At 48.9% G+C, this 21,160-nt stretch overlaps 1 protein-coding gene across 4 annotated transcripts in view; it reads left to right on the top strand.

Moving 5' to 3' along the window:
* Positions 1-21,160, top strand: part of SPEG (striated muscle enriched protein kinase) — a 2,620,794-nt gene that overhangs the window by 2,188,595 nt on the left and 411,039 nt on the right. The window lies entirely within an intron of this gene.

Raw genomic sequence — 21,160 nt, 5'->3', positions numbered from 1 at the left:
TGTATCCTTCCAATATTCCTTATTGGCTTGCGATGGTTCTTTCAGCCATCTACCCACTCTTTTCCTCTTTTCTCTTTTGAGCTCTTCGAACACTGGACTAAACCAGCATTGGATCTTTCATGGATTCACATGCTGTGAATATTCCCCGTCGTCAGGCCGGGAATCCTCAGTTACATTGACTTAGTCATTTTCCTATGGAAAAACTTGACACCTTGAGTGTCCCATCGATGTCGTTGTGGGTGCTTTTGGTACCCAACAATGGGACGTTTAGTGTATAGCTGTGACCCAGCAGCTTCCCCTCAGACTTCAACTGTCTTCTGAGCTGTTGGGATTCCTCGTGTTTCTCTCCTGAGAGAAAATTACATTTCTTAGAAAATTTACTTTTCTTCAAATGTCACCATCCTGTGCTACCGACGTCTGTATACACACAGTTCCAGCTTCAGGACCTAAGAAGTTCTTATTTAGGCCGTGCGACACTTGCGGCCTAAAATATGTGTATGAGGGAGACAGGCACATGGAATGTCTTTACTGCCTCTACCCGCACCTTTCCAGCTGACAGCTGTGACATTTGCCAGGGTTTCTCGCAAAAAACCTTTAAGGACAGGAAACCACATCTAATCTGCTGGCTCAATGAAGGAGCCTATCCGGCGTCTGAGGTTGGCTCGTCACAGAGTGGGAGAGCAACCACTCTCTCTGACAGGAGGTCACCATCAAGACAGAAGTCCAGATCTGAGGAGCTGGTGGCGGAAAACTGAAGACAGGTGATGCAAAATCATCCTCAGGGCACGATAAGGCCAAACACTCTTTCCCTGTAATGAAACCACCAGCTAGTGGTGAAGGGTCCCATACCGGGTCCAAACACTCTTCCAAGGGCCCGTTGATGAAAGCACTGTCGGACAAACCGAGGGAGAAAGGCCCTCATCCATCGTCAAAATCCGCTGACCCGTCCAGGAGATCTCCTACTTCGATGCCACTCAGTCAGAGCCAAATCGGCTACGAAATCCTCCTCGGCGTCGTCATTAAAAATGTCTACCTTGATGAGTGGCAAAAAACTCTACTCCTCATCGGAATCTCGAATATCCTCCTCCGGTCACGAGTCATCATCGAGACACCTGTCGACGGCCAAATCGTCGAAGTCTACTCCGACGCCAGCACCATCGGCGACAATGGCGGCATCTTCGTCAGGGTCTACGGCTTGTCTCTCGTCGACAACCACTTTGATGACCACCACCTTGTCGACGACCACCTGGTCGACGACCAAAGAAAAATGGTCTGCAGAAAAGCCTAAGCGCACGTCGACCACTATGTCAGAGATTTCGGAATTATCGACAGAAGGCAATATATTATCCCCTAAGGGTATTTTGGCCCCAACTGGGGCCACGATGCAGCACGGCCAGGCTCCCCAGGGAATATCTCCCATAGAGTATTCTGATATCGTGCCAGAAGACATTTTGCAGCATGAGATTACATCAGATTTTGAGCCTCCACCAGCGGAATGTCCAGGTGTCTTTGAATCCGATCCTGAAGAAGAAACTTCCAATCCTCCTATCCAAGGACCATCTAGGAAGGAAGACACACCTCTAAGGTTTCAGACACCTACTCTGCCATCAATACCTGCTTGAATAGGCGGCATGCATCCACAATACCCCCTTATAAACCTACAATCCCTGCTTTCCCTGCATGTCCTTACAACATTGCAGTCTCTTTTGAGACAGCTTGATGCCAGGCTTCCGCTCCCTCAAGCTCAGACAATTCAGTATTACGGAGAACATCAAGTTACCCCTCAACATCAAAGGGATCCAACCCCTCCCTTTAGGGACCAGGGCATACTCCCTAGGATTCAAACACCTCCTCGACCTCCGCCTCCACATACATTCAGTCCACGTAGGAGAGAGCAATAAGAGGGGGAATTGATTGACACAGACCAGGACACTGGTTCGAGGGATACAAGTTCCACCGCCTCCTCATCTCCACAGAGAGTCGACACGTGGGACACAGATCCTGACCAAGATGCGCAGGGTAGCCAGGCTCAAACTTCGCCTCCAAATGACATTGGGGCGTTTCACTCCATGATGTCTAAGGCATGCCAGGAGTTTGGTCTGATTACAGAGGAGGAAAAGAAAGATGGTTTCCTCTTCGACCAGATGGGTAAACGCAGGAAGGCAGTCTTTTCAATACCCTTTCTGTATCACGTTTTGCAGGAGGGCCTCTGTACTCTGAAGCATCCTTTTACAGAGCCGGCGGTTAAAGGCAGGCTGAAGAAGAAGTTCAAATCTCCAGTCACGACACCGAAATGCCTCACCTCGCAACCTGCTCCAGAGACAGTTGTTTCAGCGGCAGCAAGCCGCAAGGCTCGAACACAGCAGAAGTGTGCCACTCAGTCAGATAATGAAAACCAGAAAATGGATGCCTTTGGAAAAAAGGTTCTCACCATTGAGGCAACAGCGGTTAAAGCAGTGATTGCCCTGGCAATAGCTGCTCAATATTATTGTGAGATGTGGCACCGTCTGGCTCCTTTATTGCAACACTTGACGGAACAGCAGAGAAAAAAAAGGCCATTATTCTGGTGCGAGAAGGGGAGAAAGCCTCGAATCACAGTATCAATATCGCTGGAGACCTTGCTGAAACAAGCAGATTGGCAATGGGGTAGTCCTAAAATGCCAAGCGTGGCTACGTTGCACCGATTTTTGTCAAGAAGTACAACACAAGGGGCCTCATTACGAGTGTTCCGGTCAGGTAACAATGGTTTTCGGTGCGCCTACCGGCACCGTTGTTACCGGACTGGCACACTTCTTGTCTACGGGCGGGTGCCATCCTGCCTGTCAGGGTTAGACCTGGAGTACGGAACGGCAACCGCCCACAGAGTTTCACAGAGCACTGGCACGATGCCAGTGCTTCCGTGATCCCCATTCCCATTGTGTCCTATGGGACTCAAATGGGAATGGGCATTAACAATTTATCAGCACCTGACTTCCCGGATCGCCATGCTCGTAATCCCCTGGTGAATCCGGCAAGCCAGCCGCCAGTAAATATTGCAAGTCTGGCAGCAACCCGCCAGCAGCACCGGCAGGATTACCGCCGGACTTGTAATGAGGATTACCGCCGGACTTGTAATGAGGCCCAAAGTCATCGATATGCCATGTGAAGGGGAAAATTTGTTTGGGGACAAAATTGATGAGGCCCTTAATGGCATGAAGGCTGACTCGGACACGGCTAGGTCTCTTAGAGCCCTTCAGGGCAGTTGGTCCTTTCGCTCCTTTTGAGGAGCCTCAAGTTATGCAAGATTCTCAGCCTCTAGATACAACAAGATCTATGATAGACCTGGATATTATTCTCAGGGCTACAAGCGGAATTACCAGTCCTCCTAGCGCAGTAAAGAATACCATCAATGGCAACGAAAGCGCAGATCTGCCACTTCCCAGAGAGGTAGGCAAAATAAGGCACAACAATGACTGCCTCAGGGCCAGACAGGTGGGGGGGGAAATATGGCGTTCTACCTCGACGAGTGGCAAACAATTACAAACGACAGGTGGGTGCTAGATATAATCCAGTACGGCCACCTGTTGGAGTATAAGCGCGCACAAATCCTGATACCTCCCATAAAGGAATCTCACCCGCACCATCAGGTTTTACAGCATGGGATACTTCAAATGCTAATAAAACGAGCCATCGAAAGAGTTACTCCCTTAGCAAGAGGAAAGGGAGTATACTCCAGGTACTTCATCGTTAAAAAAACAGACAGGAAGTGGCACCCTATTCTGGAAAGAACATCAAAAAGCAATACTCCTACGTCCAGTCCCCTTTCCTCCATACTTTTGGGACATTCCGTCCTGTGGGACGGGAGCACTTTTGTAAAAAAGCATCAAATTGAAAAATGTGTCCTTCTTCTCTTTTTACGCAGGGTACCGCACGCGGCTGTATCCTCGCTCTCCTTAGCTCTGCCGTGCGCATCTCCCTTCAGTCATTTTCTCTGCACGGTCGGGGCTGGATGCACTTGCATCACCGGGAAGACCTTTTTTCCTTTAGGTTATCCTTCTCTCCTGCTCCGGTTCTGCGGTCGCATAGTCCTCCTTCTATGCCGGATCGTTTGGGATTTGCTACTTGTTCCTCATGCGAATTTCGCTTCGCTAGGGCAGATCCCCATTCTCTCTGCTTGGAGTGTCTGGGACCGGATCAGCGTTGGTACTCGTGTTTCCTCTGCGACTCCCTTTCGGTCCGGGCACTTCAGCTTCGTCTTCGTTGGTGGGAGGAGATCTTCCAGAGGGTTCCTCCATCGCATTTCCAACTCTTCATCGGCAGAAAGAAGAGATGCCCGGTAGGTACCTTACGTTTCAGAGCACCCCGGCCAGGGGATTCCTTCCCGGGGTCCTCCAGCTCCGGGAGGGGCTTCAAAAGCTCTGCTACCAGGGTTTTCCCTGAGGTGCCTCGCAGGCCTAATAGGCGTACCAGGGTTTTCTCCGAGGGTTTCCGCAAGGGGCCTGCCTATACTGGATCACGATCCTAGGTTCATTAATGAGGTGCTAATATGCTGGCATAGTCGTGCTGAGGCGTTGGGTACCGGAGTTCGCTCTGAGGTCTCCTTGTCAGGAGCTTCCCACACAGACCCTGAGGTCTCTGTTGAGGATTTCTGTACCGAACCACAGTTCGAGGCCCCTCTCGGGGGAGCTATTAAGATCAGACTATGTTCTGAGGTTCCTCTTAACGAGGCTAAGGTGTGTACCAACAGAACTGAGAGGTTTGTTGAGACCTTGTCTGTGAGGTGGATTCTTCAACTTTCCCGCGCACGCGGAGTCACCGGTTCTGTGGAGGAGGCACATGGAGAGGTCGTTGTTAGGCAGAATTATATGCACCACACACAATTAAGACTAACACTGGTGTACAGCGGTGAGAATAAAAGTATAGTAATTACACTTAGGGTACTGCTATTACCTTGGATCAACTAACCACAAGGCTAACATCACTAAAAAGCAATATTAATCATGTCTGATATGGAAAGCCACAGTCAGGAGACCCTCCTGAGTTACACTGCTGATTATTTAAGAAACATTTGTAAAGAAAAGAATTGATTGAAAAATTGTTAAAGAGTCCAGTCTAGGGCGTGGGTCTGAAATGCCTGACTCCTTAGCAAATGTGGAAAGTATTGAGGATGATAATGTATCTGTTACTGATGAATGGGAAGAAGTAGATGTGTCTCCTAATGTAGGTCTCCGCTCCCTTGCCTGCTCATCAACCTCAACCCTTGTCCACTGGGATCCCCACAGGTCCTACACTCCCAAATTCATTGCTCTAGAGAAAATGAGGCTTGAACTGGAATTCAAACGTTTAAATGCTCAAACTGAACGAAAACATCAAGAACTGAAACTCAGAGAAATGGGGTTGAATCTTGAACTAGAAATGAAAAGATTGTCTCTTAAAAATGCTTCTTTCCCAGAGTCCTCTAGGTCTTCCAGTCCTAAGAGACACCGTATGCCTAAAGAAATTATGGGTATGTATGAGGTTAAGCTTGATATTTTGGATTGGTTGGCAATGTTTGAGTATAACCATGGCATTCAAGGTCTCACAGGGAATCAATTGCTTCCCTTGCTCTTCTCTAGGCTACCCACTGTTGCATCTGATGTTGTGATGGAGTTGGGGGAGGTGGATAGGATGGATTATGAGTATGTGAAGCTAGCTTTAATTGCTAGATTTTGGAAGAACCCTTCCCAGTACCTTAAGAGGTTTAGGACCCTCAAAAGCATGATGGTACCCCTTGGCTACCTGGGTATGTGAATGTTTGAAAAACTTAGATGGTTGGATTAAGGGTTACAGAGTAAACAAATATGAAGGAATGAGAAATCTTGTAATGTTGGAGTCTATTTTTGATGTCTGCTCTCCTGAGCTCAGACAGCACTTGGCTGATTCTTAGGAGATAGATCCGAAGAAGCTAGCTAAGGCTGCTGACTTGTGGGTTGCCAACAGGGCTACTCACAAGGATTCTGGGGCTACTCAGAAAAAGGATGAGGGGAAACAACCAAAGAAAGACAAAAAAGAGAATTTTAATACCTCCAATCCAAAAGAGGCGCACAAACAACAACATAAGGGTAAACCTCAAGGGAAACCAAATCAGGCTAGTGCACCATCTGGACCCAAACCAGATGGAGGTCAGAACAAACCCCCATTCATTAAGACATTTGGTAAATGTTATGTTTGTGGGTCAACTGACCATGTGAAAGGGGATCCCAGATGCAAGGGTAAACCTTCAGGGGACCACGCTGTCTCCTTAGCCTTTTCCCGAGAGGAAGAAGTCCCTATGGCAAGTGGAAACTTTCACCTACTGGCTGATGAACCGTGAGAGTCTCAGCTAGTGTTTCTTTAGTGTCCCTGGGCTTGTGGGAACAACAGAATTTAGATGTCTATAATTCCATCCCAGATAATACTAAAGAGTATTATAAAGATAGTGTTCTTGTAAATGGTCAGGAGACTCCTGCCATCAGAGACACTGGAGCCAGCATAACTGTGGTGGATGAATCGTTTTTCAAGGTGGAGGATGTTGCTAAGGCACCCAAACGCCTCACCAAGTTAGCTGGAGGCCCTGTGCAAATGCTTCCCCAGTTACCAGCTGTCATCCAGTGTAATGATATGATTGTCAAAATACCTGTTAGTGTGCAGAGTGAAGTACCTGGTAGAGTCCAGGCTCTCCACAGGAGTTGGTAGAGGAAACTATCACTCCCATTCCACAGGAGTTGCTCACTGCTATTTCTAGAAAGAATGAGGCAAAGGGGAAACCCAAGACCTCCAGGAAAAAGACAGACAGCACCCCTGTGCTACCAACAAGGACATCCCCAAGATTGTACACCTGTGACTTCTCCACCTGCTGAGGCAGAGTGTGAGGTTGAGCCAGTATCTGAAGAATCGATCTAGAAGAAGACACTGGCCCTCATTACGACCCTTGCGGAATTCGGAAAACGATGGCGGAAATGCAATACCGCCATCGAATAGCGCTCGGTGCGACTATGACCCGTCACCGCAAAGTACGAAGCCATTAGCGACACCGTAGTGAACGCCAACGCTAACTGCACCAAGCACGCGCGCGCGCGCCATGCGAAACCGCAAACACCACCATGGCGCAAGGGTACGCCAATTCCGACCCTAGCGGACATGTACCTAACGCCATCAAGCATGGCGGAATGTACCATTCCGCCATGGTGAGAAGTACGGCATCGCGAATCAACCGTAAACGGCCCCACTGAGTGCCTGTACACCGCTCCCTGCCCACAAAGTACAACTCCCCGTAGGTGCAATGAAGTCACAATGCAACCATTGAAATGTACAAGTCACCCATGCATGGCAACGAACAAAAGAAACACAAGAGGGGCCAATGGGAGCTGCAAGGCACAGATGGCACGAATACAGAAGCCATCCCAATGGACATGACCACAGTCCCCCACCAAGAAACGCACGCAAACACAGGCACCTGTGACCAGCAATATTCCGAGAATCACATCATTCCACCAGTCCACCTGGCTGACCGGCATCTGTTACACAAAACCCAATCCCCCGCCCCTGAGCATGACAACATTCAAACTGTCATATTGGCAGCCCCCATCCCTGACCTCACGGGCTTCGTAGGCAAACGCGCCCAGTACAGTACCACGCAACTAAACTCCGAAGCTGGAACCCAATGCAGATCTCCTCACAATACATCGCCCCCCAAATAGGCATATGCCACATCACTTGCAAAGAAAAACGCTACACGGGCCAAATCAGAATAGAAATTTAATGCACATCAAAATCACCAAGCCCATACAGCCATCAGGCCATGAACTCCAAAACACTTATCACCATTGTGGGCTGCATCCGCAAGAAATGACCATCCACTACTTGTGTGTCGCCCTGTTCCCTCATGGTACACAGAGCCACATTCACGTACGAAAAGGCAACATGGAAGCGCACAGAACCGCAGGGCCATCCCAATGGGGAGGCACTAGTCCAGCTGAAAGGCCGAAATGTTGCTCCGAGCCACCAGTACTGCGTAAGGGCATGTGGGCCATTGGCGATCGTCCCATAAGATCGTAATGCTGCTCCACTGATTAACACGAAGCAGCAGGTGTCGGGAGTAAAACCCATCTGCAGGAGTGGCATACAGATGGCAGTGGCAAAAGGGGAGGAGATACCTGTCAACCAAAAGAAAAGAAAAAGAACAGAATGGCCATCAGAACTACATTCGAACAACTCACTTCAATGATCACACTAAATCCACAGCCATATGCATGCTAGCCCACTCCAAAGGATCATCACCACCCCAAAACCACTTGCGACTCATAACCATCTATATCGAGGTGCAAACACCATCACAAACGAGTGTACCTGTGCATGCGTCTGTCAAAACAGAATCCATCAGATGGGAATGTTAACGTGCATGGACACAAGTGTCTGAGGGCGCGTCGAGACAGGGAGGGCTCAACAAGGCCAGATAGACGATGGTCCCACTATGGCAGCCCTGCATCACATAGCGTAGGGGAGGCGGATAGATCCCAAGAAGCCCTGTACATGGCAAACTCTGTATCAAATCACCTGGCCATGCATCCATTCATCATTCCCTCATCCCGGGATTAAAACGCCTGAATATTTACTCACATAACATTAGAAATATCCATTGAGTCTGTGCGTTATGCAGCCTGCAAAATCCACAGTGCCCCAGGCCGTAATTCCAGTGTAGTGAAGTAACATGTATTTGGGAACGTCCGGCCTCTTCGCCCACGTCGCTATTGCGCATCCCAAACTATTCATATCAATCATTGCATCCTCGCCATGGCCCCTGTCTCAAGGACATTGAACAATAGTACGTTATATTTGCAGTCAGACCTGTGGGCATTTCCTCGCCGCTAGCTGAAAACCGAAAGCGCCGCCCTTCGAATTCCTCATTTGCAACATCACGTCGAAGAGGCATCTGTGGCCGTTTGAAATCACTAATTATTCCATCGAGTGCGGCAGTATGTGAAAATGGCAACTGCCTTCACCCACAAATGGGACGCCCCGCCCGTCGTTGCAACTCGGTACAGTGATGCATGAGGGCCCACCGTTACTCGAGTACTACGTTCCACTGACCCTTCACAAGTCTGTTCGCGACTGCACAGATAGTATGTGAAACAATGGGACCACAGCAGAATGAACATATCAACCAATCTTACACGGCCATCGGGTACAAATACATGATTGCAATAGCAAGATGCCATTCCCCGAATTGCAGCGTTGTGCGCGGGACGTGCTCGGCCAAAGGGGAGAGCAGTTTGCACAGGTGGAATGAATCACCACAGGTGGAGGCCATACAGCCTGAAAACACATAAATTGCACAGCCAGTCTCCTCCCACAACCACACCGAAATGCTACCGGCAGGACTCGCGATGTTGGCCCTGGGGGACCTGATAGCACTGCAAGTACTCCAACTCCAAGAAGAAGACGAACACCAACTGCAACCGGCCGCACGAAGGAGACGCAGGAGGAGGAGGAGGCCAAGGCAGGGCCAGCAAGGGCCGCCAGCACAGCCACTACCACCACGCAGGCAGCCCGCAATCCCACGCCTCCGAGCACATCCGTTCAACCTCACTGATGAGCAGATCCACACCCTCTACCGTCTGGACCGGGACACCATAGCCGCCATTGTGGACATGACACAGGCTGACCTTGTCAGCATGATAGATAGCCCAACCGCGATCCCACCCCTACTGAAGGTGGTGTCTGTACTCCACTTCCTGGCCACAGGCACCTACCAGCACACAGTCGGACAGTTGCATGGCATTTCTCAGCCACTGTTCTCACGGACACTATTTCAAGTGCTCGATGCCCTCCTGCAGCACGCAGACGACTACATCTCTCTACCACGCTCGGAGCAGGAAATTACCAACACAAAAGTGGGATTCCATGCACTTGCCGGCATACCGGGTTGCATTGGTGCCATCGACTGCACCCATGTGGAATTGGTCGTCCCACATGCCATGGAGGCCCAGTACCGCAACCGAAAACAATTTCATTCCCTGAATGTACAAATGGTGTGTGACTCCAACAGGATCATTACACATTGTTGTGCCCGATTCCCTGGATCAACCCATGATTCTATGGTCTTGAGGAACTCTACAATACCACGCTACATGGAGCGACACGCAGGGAACAGATCCTGGCTACTCGGTGAGTCTCATTACATGCATGATTATGTGGGGTATGTGATTTGGCAATGACCTGGCAGGAAGGGGGGGGGTGTGCGTACGTAGCAATGGCATTCCACATCATACGTTTCTCGTCCACATACAGGTGATGCTGGATATCCACTGAAGAGATGGCTCCTCACACCAGTCCGGAACCCACGGGACCAGCATGAGGAGGACTACAACCATGCCCACTCACGTACCCGTGTAGTCATTGAACAGGCATTCGGCCTACTGAAGACTCGTTTCCGCTGCCTCAGCAGGTCTGGCGGGGCACTCCTGTACCGCCATGAGAAGGTTGCAAAGATGGTCATGGCATGTGTCATGCTCCACAACATGTGCGTACGTAGAAATGTGCCCATGCCCCCTGACGCAGAACTGCAAGCACCTGATGATGGTCATGATGAGGGTGGGGATGTGGCAGCACCTCATGGAGTCTGCGAGGCACCGGAGGCCCGTGACATTCGTCAGCATCTCATTGATGCATGCTTCTAGCACTCACGCCTGGTGGCTGATACATGGACACGGGACTCGTGGCACTGCGTGTGTCTGGGACATGCACAATATGGACTGTACGCCTATGATGGCCTAGTACACAAAGATCAATGTCCACACATCTCATTGGTTGATCGTGCACTTTTTATGGCATATGTGATGTCATGTTGAACACCCTATCGACCCGCCACCCAAGTGAGCCCAACACACCCCCTCCACCCACCTACCTCCCCCCCGAACACCAGTGTCCAAAGATGCTCATTGTCAGTGGGCTGTCGCTATTGCAAGCCCCCTCTGCGGGTATCAGGGGCACCCCTGCCTGTGGAGCGCAGGTTCCTCCCAGATCTACGTTGGGGGCTGCCCTGGACGGAACTTGCAACGGATGATGTGTCTGCCTGCTCACGTCCATGCATGTCCCTAAGGGTTTGCGAGAGCTCAGTGAGCACACGGCGCACTGCGGCAAGTTCGGCACATACGTCTTTGGACGTCGCATGCAGTTCCCCCCTCAGGCTCTCGGTGCTACTCTCCATTTGTGCCCTTAGCGTCTCTGTACCTCTCTCCATTTCTGCCCTAAGTGTCTCAGTTGATGTTTCTATGTCTGCCTTAGTGCCCCCACATTCATCGGCATGGTCCTTGAGGAGTGTGGCCAGTTGCTGCTGTTGTACGATTAACTGGTCGAGGGACTGTTGCCTCTGCTGGGCCATGGCCATTTGCGGGGGTGTCACAGAGGGGCTGTTGTCCTCATGTTGCCTTGCCACAGGGCTTGTGGGGGATGGCCAGTCGTCGTCTTGTGGGTGCCCCTGCGTGGTATCCTCATGTTGTACGGGATGGGACAGACAGGGGGATTGGGACAGGTCATGGATGGATCTGACTTCGACATCCCCGTTTTCTGTGTCCAAGCATGCTGCCATCAATGGGGTGTCACCTATGGTGCTGCTGCCACCAGAGGCAGTGCCTTCTGTGGCATCCATTGGGGGGACCTGTGGTGGTGGTGTTGTGGGCATGCTGGCTGCTGGGGTGCCTGTTGATGTTCCCTCCTCTGTGCTGCCACCTGATTTGTGCTGCTGCCGTGTCTTGATGCGTGCAGCTGAGGTGGAGGGTCTCTGGCCGTTGGTCTTGGCCCTCTTTGCAGGTGTGCTGGTAGGGGTGTCCTGAAGCTCGTCGTTTGGATCGGACCCTGTGGTGGAGTAAAGGAGGGCGAGGGTTATTGATGGGTCTGTGGGAATTGGAATGGCATTGTATCACATGCTTTGGGGTGGTACCTGAGGGTGATTTGGGTCGGGGCCTTGGAGGTGCTTTCATTTGTGTGTGGAGTGAGGGTGCAGTTGTTTGGCAGCCTGCAGTTAGGGTGTGCCTGCTGCACGTGTAGTGCGTGTATTAGGGGTTTTTAATTATTTATGTATTTATTGTGGGTTTTAACGTGCGCTATCAGGCCGATGTGTGTGGACGTTCTCCTGGACATGTGTTTCTGTTGCACTATGTGGACGCATGGTACTTCACATGGATGGACTGTGTGGATTTGGCATTGTTTTATCTGGCCCACCTACCTGAATCTTCGGATGTCTGCACTCCTTTCTCCATCCCTCCGACTCCCTCTATGCTCTCCATTCCGATGGTGGAGGCACAGATTTCTTCCCAGGGGGTCAACTTGATGGGTGATTCAGGACCTCCCCCGGTGGCTGTGGCAATGTTGCGGTTGGCAGAGAGTATGCTGCGGACGCGTATCCGCAGGTCGTCCCATCGCTTGCGGCATTGCTGTGGGGTGCGGGGTGCGGTCCCCACCGCACTTTCCCGCTGTGCCACCAGAGCCCATATGGCCTTCTTGTTTGCAAGTGCCGTTCTGGTCATTTGCGTGGAGAAGACGACGGCAGCATTCTCCTGGAGGGTCTCTGTTAGCACGGTGAGTTCCTCACGGGAGAAGTGGACCTGCCGCTTGCGGTCGCACGCTTTCTTCGCTACTTTTCCCATTTGTCTTGGTTTCGCTAGGGTGGGTGACGGGTTGGGGTGTGTTTCAGGGTAGTGATTTTAGTGGTTGTGTGGTTTTAGTGGTTTTATAGGTGTACGGCGGGATGTTTCCCGTTCCGGGCCCATGTTTTTACTTCCGTTTCCGTATATTTCCGGTCAACGTACTTTCCGGTAGGCGCACACTGCGGTGACCGCTAAGAGGGGTGGCGGTATTGCACCTAGGGCGCCGTACGGCGGCGGTGTGGGCCGTTTTGGGGTCATTTCCGCCATCGCGGACTTTGCACTTCCGCCATGGCGTGGTGCTCGTGCCCGATGGGTCGGAATGGGCCGCACTTTGCTCCTTCGTGCAATGGCGGAAACGCTATTTACGCTGTGGCGGTCCGGTCAGTCACTTTCCGCCAGGGTCGTAATGAGGGCCACTGTCTTAGTTGGGGATCTTGACCCTATTGACCATCCTGAGCTGCACTCTTTACTGGCAGAAGGTGGATCCAACAGGGCAGACTTTAGCAAAGGACAGAGAGAGTGTCCTACTCTTGAAGGACTTCGACAACAGGCTGCTAACCAACTTGATGAGCAAGAAGTTGGGAAGCACAGGTTAAGCTGGGAAGATGGCCTCTTCTACAGTGAACCAACTGAGTCTACCCCTGGAGACTGCAAAAGACTTGTAGTGCCCCTTGCCAACAGACTCCAGTTCCTACAGTTAGCCCACGAGATACCTTTGGCTGGTCACTTAATTTTCAAGAAGACCAAGGAAAGGCTCTCTCTCTACTTCTACTGGCCTAAGATCGGTTCAGAAGTTGACAAATTCAGTAGGAGCGGTCACACTTGCCAAACCTCTGGCAAGAGTGGAGCCAACAATGTGGCACCCCTGGTGTCTCTCCCAGTGGTGGGAGTTCGTTTTGAGAGGGTGGGCATTGACATTGTCAGTCCCCTTGACCCTCCCACATCTTCAGGGAACAGGTTTATTGTTATGCTCACCTGATATCCAAGGGGACGCATGTATGCCCTGGGTGCCGGATTTCCCCCCAGATGTACTCAATTCGGGATGGTGTCTTCTATGGCAGGTGGGCCTGAAAACACAGGAGGACTGGGCTTAGGTTCAGATTTTCGTTTCCTCCCACCAGCCCCTTGGACTCGACCTGAAGGCCCCCTCCTCACCTTGTTATGATGTCTGGCGTGCTCTCCATCCTGCTATATGCGCAGGGGTGCGTAGTTTCTGCGGGTTGAAGCGACCAAGTTAACTTCACTGATGCCAACCCATTCAAGTGTCTTTAAAGAGGTCAATTCGATTATAATAGTCTTTGAACGGCCTTTTGCTTTCTTTCGGGCTATTAATGTCTTTCCCTGATTTTTTCCCCCTTAGGTATGCAGAGGTTCGCTGGGTGCGCTGCTTGGGTTCGGTTCCTGCAGGGGATTTATGGACGCGGAGCGTATGAAGAAAGGCAGGTTCAGCGCGAAGTGCGGGGCGCTAATGATTTTTTGGGCTAACCTGTATTCTTTATTCCTTTTCAGGTTACGATGGTCTTTCTGGGCGTGCAGTGATTTCCAGAGCGGAACCGGCCAAGATATGCCCAGCCAGGTGAGGAGATTTTGGTTGCTGCTGAGATTGCCGTGAGTAACCTGTTTAACGTTGTCCCTTTTTCTCTCCTCCCCAGGTGCTTCGTTCCAGTGTGAGCGCGATGTCCTGAAGATGCTGCCAACGGGATGGAAGACCGCGAGCAGCTGGGATCGAAGGATGGAAGACTGCAGGTAAGCTGGAACTGCTAATGATGATCTTTTGTCTCCTCTGCAGGTCCACGATTCCAGGAACGCCGGGTGCTGGTCTCTGAGACACAGTGAGCGTTACGCTGCTGGCTGCAGAATAACGCAAAGCACATTCTTTAGCTTGGGTCTGGTTTATATAGCCTACCCTGTAAAGTAGTCCAGGTAAAGTAGTCCGGGCTACCACACCCTAAAACACTGCACCGCAAAGTCTGGTTCTTAGGGACTAGACTTTGTGGGTGCCTCCGTGTTGGCTGCAGGCCTCCACATAAAAAGTAGTCCCTTCAAGTCCCATTCCAAATATGAGCCTGGCGCCAAAGGCGCCAGGACTGACTCCAGGAGAGTCCCCAGCGAAAATGCAAGGCCCTTGGGGCCCTAAATGAACCCCGAGCCCTAACCCTACCTGGCATGTGACCATGCCAGTGGGGTTCTGGGTCACAGGTCGTGACATTTATCCTGGTTGTAGTAGACCATGCTACAAGATACCCAGAAGCCATAGCTATGAGAACTGTTACGGCTGTTGGTATTTTTACCAGAGTAGAGTTTCCTAAAGCAGTGATATCCGACAGGGGATCCAATTTTATGTCCCACTACATGCAAGCCATGTGGAAAAACTGTGGTGTCACTTACAAGTTCTCGGCAGCCTACCATCCACAGACAAATGGAGTGGTAGAGAGGTTTAATCGTACTATGAAGAGCATGATAGGAGCTTTAGAAGAACCCCTTAAGAAAAAGTTGGACCTTCTACTGCCATGCCTTCTCTTTGCATATAGAGAAGTCCCTCAGGAGGGAGTTGGTTACAGTCCCTTTGTACTTCTCTATGGCCATCCAGTCAGAGGTCCATTGGCCCTGATCAAGGAGGGGTTTGAGAGTGCTCCTTCCCCCAAGCCAGTCAGAGTGACTGACTATGTGATAGGTCTCCGGAGGAGAATGTAACAAATGATGGCAGAAGCAAGTGATAACTTAAAAGAAGGTCAGGCTCTGGTCAAATATTGGCATGACCAGAAGGCCAGCATGGTTGAGTTCTCTCAAGACCAGCCTGTATTAGTTATGGTGCCAACAAGGCAGAGGGCCTTACAGGACAAATGGATAGGACCCTTTAAGGTTGTGGGCAAACTTGGAGAGGTGAACTATCTGGTGGACTTAGGCAGACCTAAGGAGGCTCCCAGATTCGTTCACATCAACCATTTAAAGGCGTATGTCTCGAGACCAGAAGTAGGAGCTTTGCTTCTAGCTTCAGCTCAAGAGGAAGAGGAGAGTGAACCTCTACCTGACCTCCTCAGAGGCCAACCTTTAGATGAGCAGATAGAAGGAGTTAATCTCTCTTCTCAGCTGGCTTCTGAGCAAGAGGAGGAGTGCAAAGTTCTGTTGAATCAGTTTGCCTCCCTGTTTTCACTATCACCAGGCTTGACCCCTTGGGGCCAACATGATATTCTCACTGGTGACTGTTTACCTGTAAAAAGCAGAGGTTACAGAATGTCAGATCATGTGAGATCCCACATTATAGGAGAGGTCAACAAGATGCTTGATCTCGGGGTTATATGCAAGTCCATGGTATAGTCCAGTTGTTCTAGTACCAAAGGCAGGATCCAAGGAGTTGAGATTATGTGTGGACTATAGAGCTCTAAGTGAAGTCACCAAGACTGATGCCCATGCTTTGCCAAGGGTAGATGGTGGATAGACTTGGTTCAGCCAAGTACCTCAGTACATTTGACCTAACCTCAGGCTATTGGCAAATAGCACTGACAGACCATGCCACGGAGAAAACTGCATTTTCTACCCCAGCAGCCCTCTACCAGTTTAAGGTTATGCCGTTTGGACTAAAGAATGCACCTGCTACATTACAAAGGATGGTTAATCAAGTTCTGAATGGGATGGAGGACTTCTGCATGGCATACTTGGATGACATTGCAGTGTTCAGCCCTACATGGAAAGAACATATTGACCACCTAGGATATGTTTTGCAGGCTCGTCTGACCATAAAGGCAAGCAAATGTCAAAATTGGTCAGATTAAAGTGCTCTACCTTGGTCATGAGGTAGGAGAAGGTGAGATAAGGCCATTGCCCAGCAACGTACAATCTGTGCAAAACTGGGCCACCCCTACTACTCAAACCCAAGTGAGAGCTTTTCTAGGTCTCACTGGGTACTACAGGAATTTCATAGAGAACTATGGGACCATAGCTTCTCCCTTGAATGTAGTCTCCTCTCCAAAATTCCCTAAAACGGTTAGACAGAAAGAGGAGTGCACTCAAGCCTTTGAAACCCAGAAGAAAGCTCTTTGTCAAGCTCCAGTTCTAAGAGCTCCTGATTACCACCAACCCATCAGATGCCTCCAATATAGGTATAGGTGCAGTCCTTAGTCAACTGGATGAGAAAGGTAGGGAACACCCCATTTGCTTCATCAGTAGGATACTGAAGGAACCAGAGACAAGGTGGGCAACCAGAGAGCGTGAATGCTTTGCCATTGTGTGGAGTTTGAAGAAGTTTAGACCATACTTGTATGGATCTACTTTTGTGATTCAAACTGACCACCAAGCCTTGAGATGGTTAATGCAAATGAAAGGGGAACACCCAAAACTTCTAAGATGGTCAATCTGTCTGCAAGGGTTTTATTTTACCATTGAGCATAGAGCAGGATGTCATGACCAAAATGCTGATGGTCTCTCTAGGATGTTTTTAACCGACTAGAGATAGAGATTCATCCAGGAGTGGATTAAATCCTCCTGTCCCTTAGTCTAGGGGGGCGAGTGTTAGGGAGAATTCTCATAAATGGGTCATTTCCCTTACCTACTGAGTCCCTCAGCAGCTTTGCTGGATTTCTAGGATTTAGGGTATCTACTGTTGGTTGGAAACTGTTTTTTGGACCTGAGCCTACTACACGTGCTTCTACCCGCAGCACTGTGAGCTTTGCTCTTGCTGCTGGCCGCTCGCTCGCTTCCTCAAGGGGCGGAGCTTCACTTCGACACGTGACGCATCACGTGTCACGCATCCACTTGAAAAGAACCGCACAGCCGCCCGCGCGGTGCATCTACTGTTGGTTGGAAACTGTTTTTTGGACTTGAGCCTACAACACGTGCTTCTACCCGCAGCACTGCAAGCTTTGCTCTTGCTGCCGGCCGCTCGCTCGCTTCCTCAAGGGGCGGAGCTTCACTTCGACACGTGACGCATCACGTGTCACGCATCCACTTGAGAAGAACCGCACAGCCACTCTTGCGGCGTTAAGCCCTGGAGGCAGTAAGGGCTGGAAACTCTGTTGAGCTGTTAGGCTATGTTCTGTGCCTGTCCTGTGAGTACTCTAGATCGGGGGTGCATTGCACTTATACCAGTCTCACATCTGGATCGTCACTGAGGTAAGGGGGGAGAGTCGGACTTAGGCAGCTCCTTAAGCTTTCGGGCATTCCTTACCCAGTGGCTGGACGATATATCAACTTTTGGCTACATTCCGCGACTTTTGCACTTTGTTCCGAAAGTATTTATTGGACTTTTTAAGGCATTTGAAGCATTATTGAGTGGCGCTGTCTGAATTTTTAATTCATAAGTTTGTCTGTCTGTAATAGTGCTAACATACCTTTTAATGCAAGCCAGATTTCCATCATTGAAAACGGGCATGCCGCCCTCTTTAATTCTAGGTGGGCTCAAGCCTTCCTTGAACTCTGTTTTGACTAATAGGCGCGCAAAACAACATACTGCGTACTGCTTGACTCCGGTGATTGACAAGGAGGCACGGGGCAAAAAAGCTGGATTTGGGAGGCCAGCTGCTGCTGATATCCGTCACTTCTTTAGCAATCCTCCGGTTAGACAAGTGCCTCTTTTCTCCCCAGCAGCAACAGTTCGTCGACTTGACAATCCCTCCAAACAGTGCCCTATTCCCCTCAGACCGCAAAAGTAAACACGCTGCCTCTTCATGTTGATGCGAATTCTCACATAAAAAAAACACTAATTGAGGAATGCACTAAACCTCCCCAGCGACTTTCTCTGTTAATAATTCAGTGTCTGATAGTGTTTGTCTAAATAATATGCCAGCTACTGCTCCAGTCGAGGCCTTAAACAACTCTAAGTGTACCCCAAGCTCTCATGCGGCAATAATAGATTTGAGCATTAGTAAGTCAAGCACCTCTGAGCACTTACTTCCTGATGCCTTACCTCAAAATTATTCATATACACCAGTTTTGTTCTCAGACAATGATTTAAATTGTTCCGCTATTGCAGTATCATATCTTGCCCCTACTCCCCATCGTCCACACTCCTCTCCAGTGGTGCCACATCATGAGAGACCTGTGGATGTCAGTGCGAATTTGATTATTACAAATCTCACCACTATGAATACAGCATTACATTCTTTAGTAAAATTATACGAATCCTTAAATGATAAATTGCAAGCTCAAACCCTACAATTTGACAAAATTCTAGCATGGCAACTTGATGTGAGTACACTTTTACAGCAAAAGAGTGTGGGTCCTTTACCATCAGTATCGGTACTTAAACCGACTGCACCAATTTTTGTACCCATATCTGTCTCAAACACAAACCCATCTCCTGTGATACTTTCTACGGATGGGTCCTCTGCATTAAGTTCTGCTCTTCCACAATTTCTAGGTATTATTAAGTCAGTTCTTTCTATATAATATCCTTGTCATCTAAAACTCTGTTTACAATTTTTACCAAAAAACAGAGAAACATTAACTCTGAAGCTGTTGAAAAGGCAACTAAGAAGCAGAAAAGTTTTCAAATGCCCAAGAAGATTCATCCTTCAGCTACAAAAAACTTTCTGAAACACATTCACCTCCCTCCAGTGAACTGCCAATCAGCAGCAGCTACAGTGATAAAAAAAAATACACTCAACTGGCAAAACGACGTGTAGCTTCTGATATAAAGACCACCCTTAAAGTGATTCCGCCCTATGCCCCTTTAGATGCCTTGATTGAGGAAGTGGATGTTTATAAATCTCCTATTATAACTCCCTCAGCTGCACCTGCAGTGGCAAAAAGCGCTGGTAGATTGGCAGAAAAGGCTTCAACTCAGTCGATCGCTGACTCCCATTGTGAAGAAATCAGACAAGCTGTAGATGCCTACATGGACCAACAGTGCCATCCTAAAAATACAGGAAATAGACTGTCGGAAGTCATTACCTCTAAACCAATACTCACTCGAATACCCAAAACCCAAGTTGCTCCAATTCCAGTTGTGAGTTTATCAACAGCACACCAATCATGTCCTGCTCTAGATCTCCAATCCACGCAATCTTCTTGTCTTTTTGGAAAACAAGACCCCGCAGATGAAAAGAATTGGTCAATATTGGCGAAATTTGCCCCTGAAATCCTGAAGCTATTGCTAGTTGCTTTACAAGAAGTTCCCAAAAACGAATCAACTTCTTCCTTCCCAAATTCTAAAAACCCACTCCCAAAATTTGTTAATCAAAAACGACGGCGAATCATGCTTTGATTCTATCGTGTCGACCAAAACCTATTGTGCAGTATGCCCTGAATCGCCAGTCATTAATGTCCATTTTCTCAGACATTCCTGAATTAGAGAATATTAGCTCTGAGGACATCGAATTAGTGGAATTTTGTAATCCTTCTGTATTCCATGTTGTTAGAATCTGGCTAAATTCCAGAGCTATACAGAACATCATTTGGTCAGCTAAAAGACAACTTTTTGACCTAGGCTTCAACCTATCAGTAGATACTGATATAAAGAATGAATTGGCGCTATATCCCTCAAACACCAAGTTGACCACTGCAAACATGTGTAAAACCTCATCCAAGCCTGAGAGTGGTCAGCAAAGCAAAGCTCAGCAATATGGTAAACATTAACTATCTTTAACGGAATCTGCCATTGAATGATCTCTACTCAGTTGGAATTCGAGAGGCCACTCCCATTTATTGAATAATAATAGTAGTGCTCTAAACACATTTCATCTTGTAATGCTGCAAGAGACTTGGCTCACGTCTAGCCCCATCTGGGATAATCACGTGGTTCTAATTGTTCCTGCTAAAACAAGTTTACGGGGCAGACCTTCAGCAGGTCTCCTTATAGCAATACAAGAAAATCCAAATTTTGTCCTTACTTCATGGGCCTCTCCCAACCCATACACTGAACTGGCTCGGTTACACATTGGTTCCAATATACATGCTATCATAAACGTATATTGGAATCCGGTGGGAATCACTGATGAACGCTTTTTAAGAGACTTAGGCGACGCTCTCAATATGATAACTATGAATACTGAAGTGCAAAATGTTTTGATTGCTGGTGATTTAAATCTTGACTGCATCTCTCTCAATCCCAAAAATAGCTCGAATAGAGTGGAAAATGGCTTCAATTCGTTAATCACCATAATTTACAAAGGCTTAATGGTGCCTTTTCAACTGATCTTCCCGCTGGCCCCACTTGGCAGCGGGGAAACACCTTTTCTATCATAGATTATGTCTATACTAATGTCAGTTTCTTTGCTGATTTTGTTGAATTTAAGATTGTACCTTCCGCCTTGAGTGATCATAATCAACTGACAGCTAAATGGTCATCACGGCAATCTTCCTCAAATTCGAGATAAACTACCTCAAGGATCATTGACTGTAAATAACGCAGGGAATAAACTCTGATGGTCAGCAGAGTCTCTGAGTAATTTTTATTCTTGTATCAATTATAATTCCATTAGAGCATGTGCCAATGACAAACCCAATACTATAGTATATTCAGATATGATGCAAGTGTTTCGTACTACTACGAACACTTCTGGTTTAACGTATGGAAAACA

This window comes from Ambystoma mexicanum, chromosome 9 (assembly GCF_040938575.1).
Source record: "Ambystoma mexicanum isolate Mex_15411 chromosome 9, UKY_AmexF1_1, whole genome shotgun sequence".
Taxonomy (NCBI): domain Eukaryota; kingdom Metazoa; phylum Chordata; class Amphibia; order Caudata; family Ambystomatidae; genus Ambystoma; species Ambystoma mexicanum.
The sequence above is the reverse complement of the archived record's forward strand: the minus strand, read 5'-3'. Positions and strand labels throughout refer to the sequence as shown.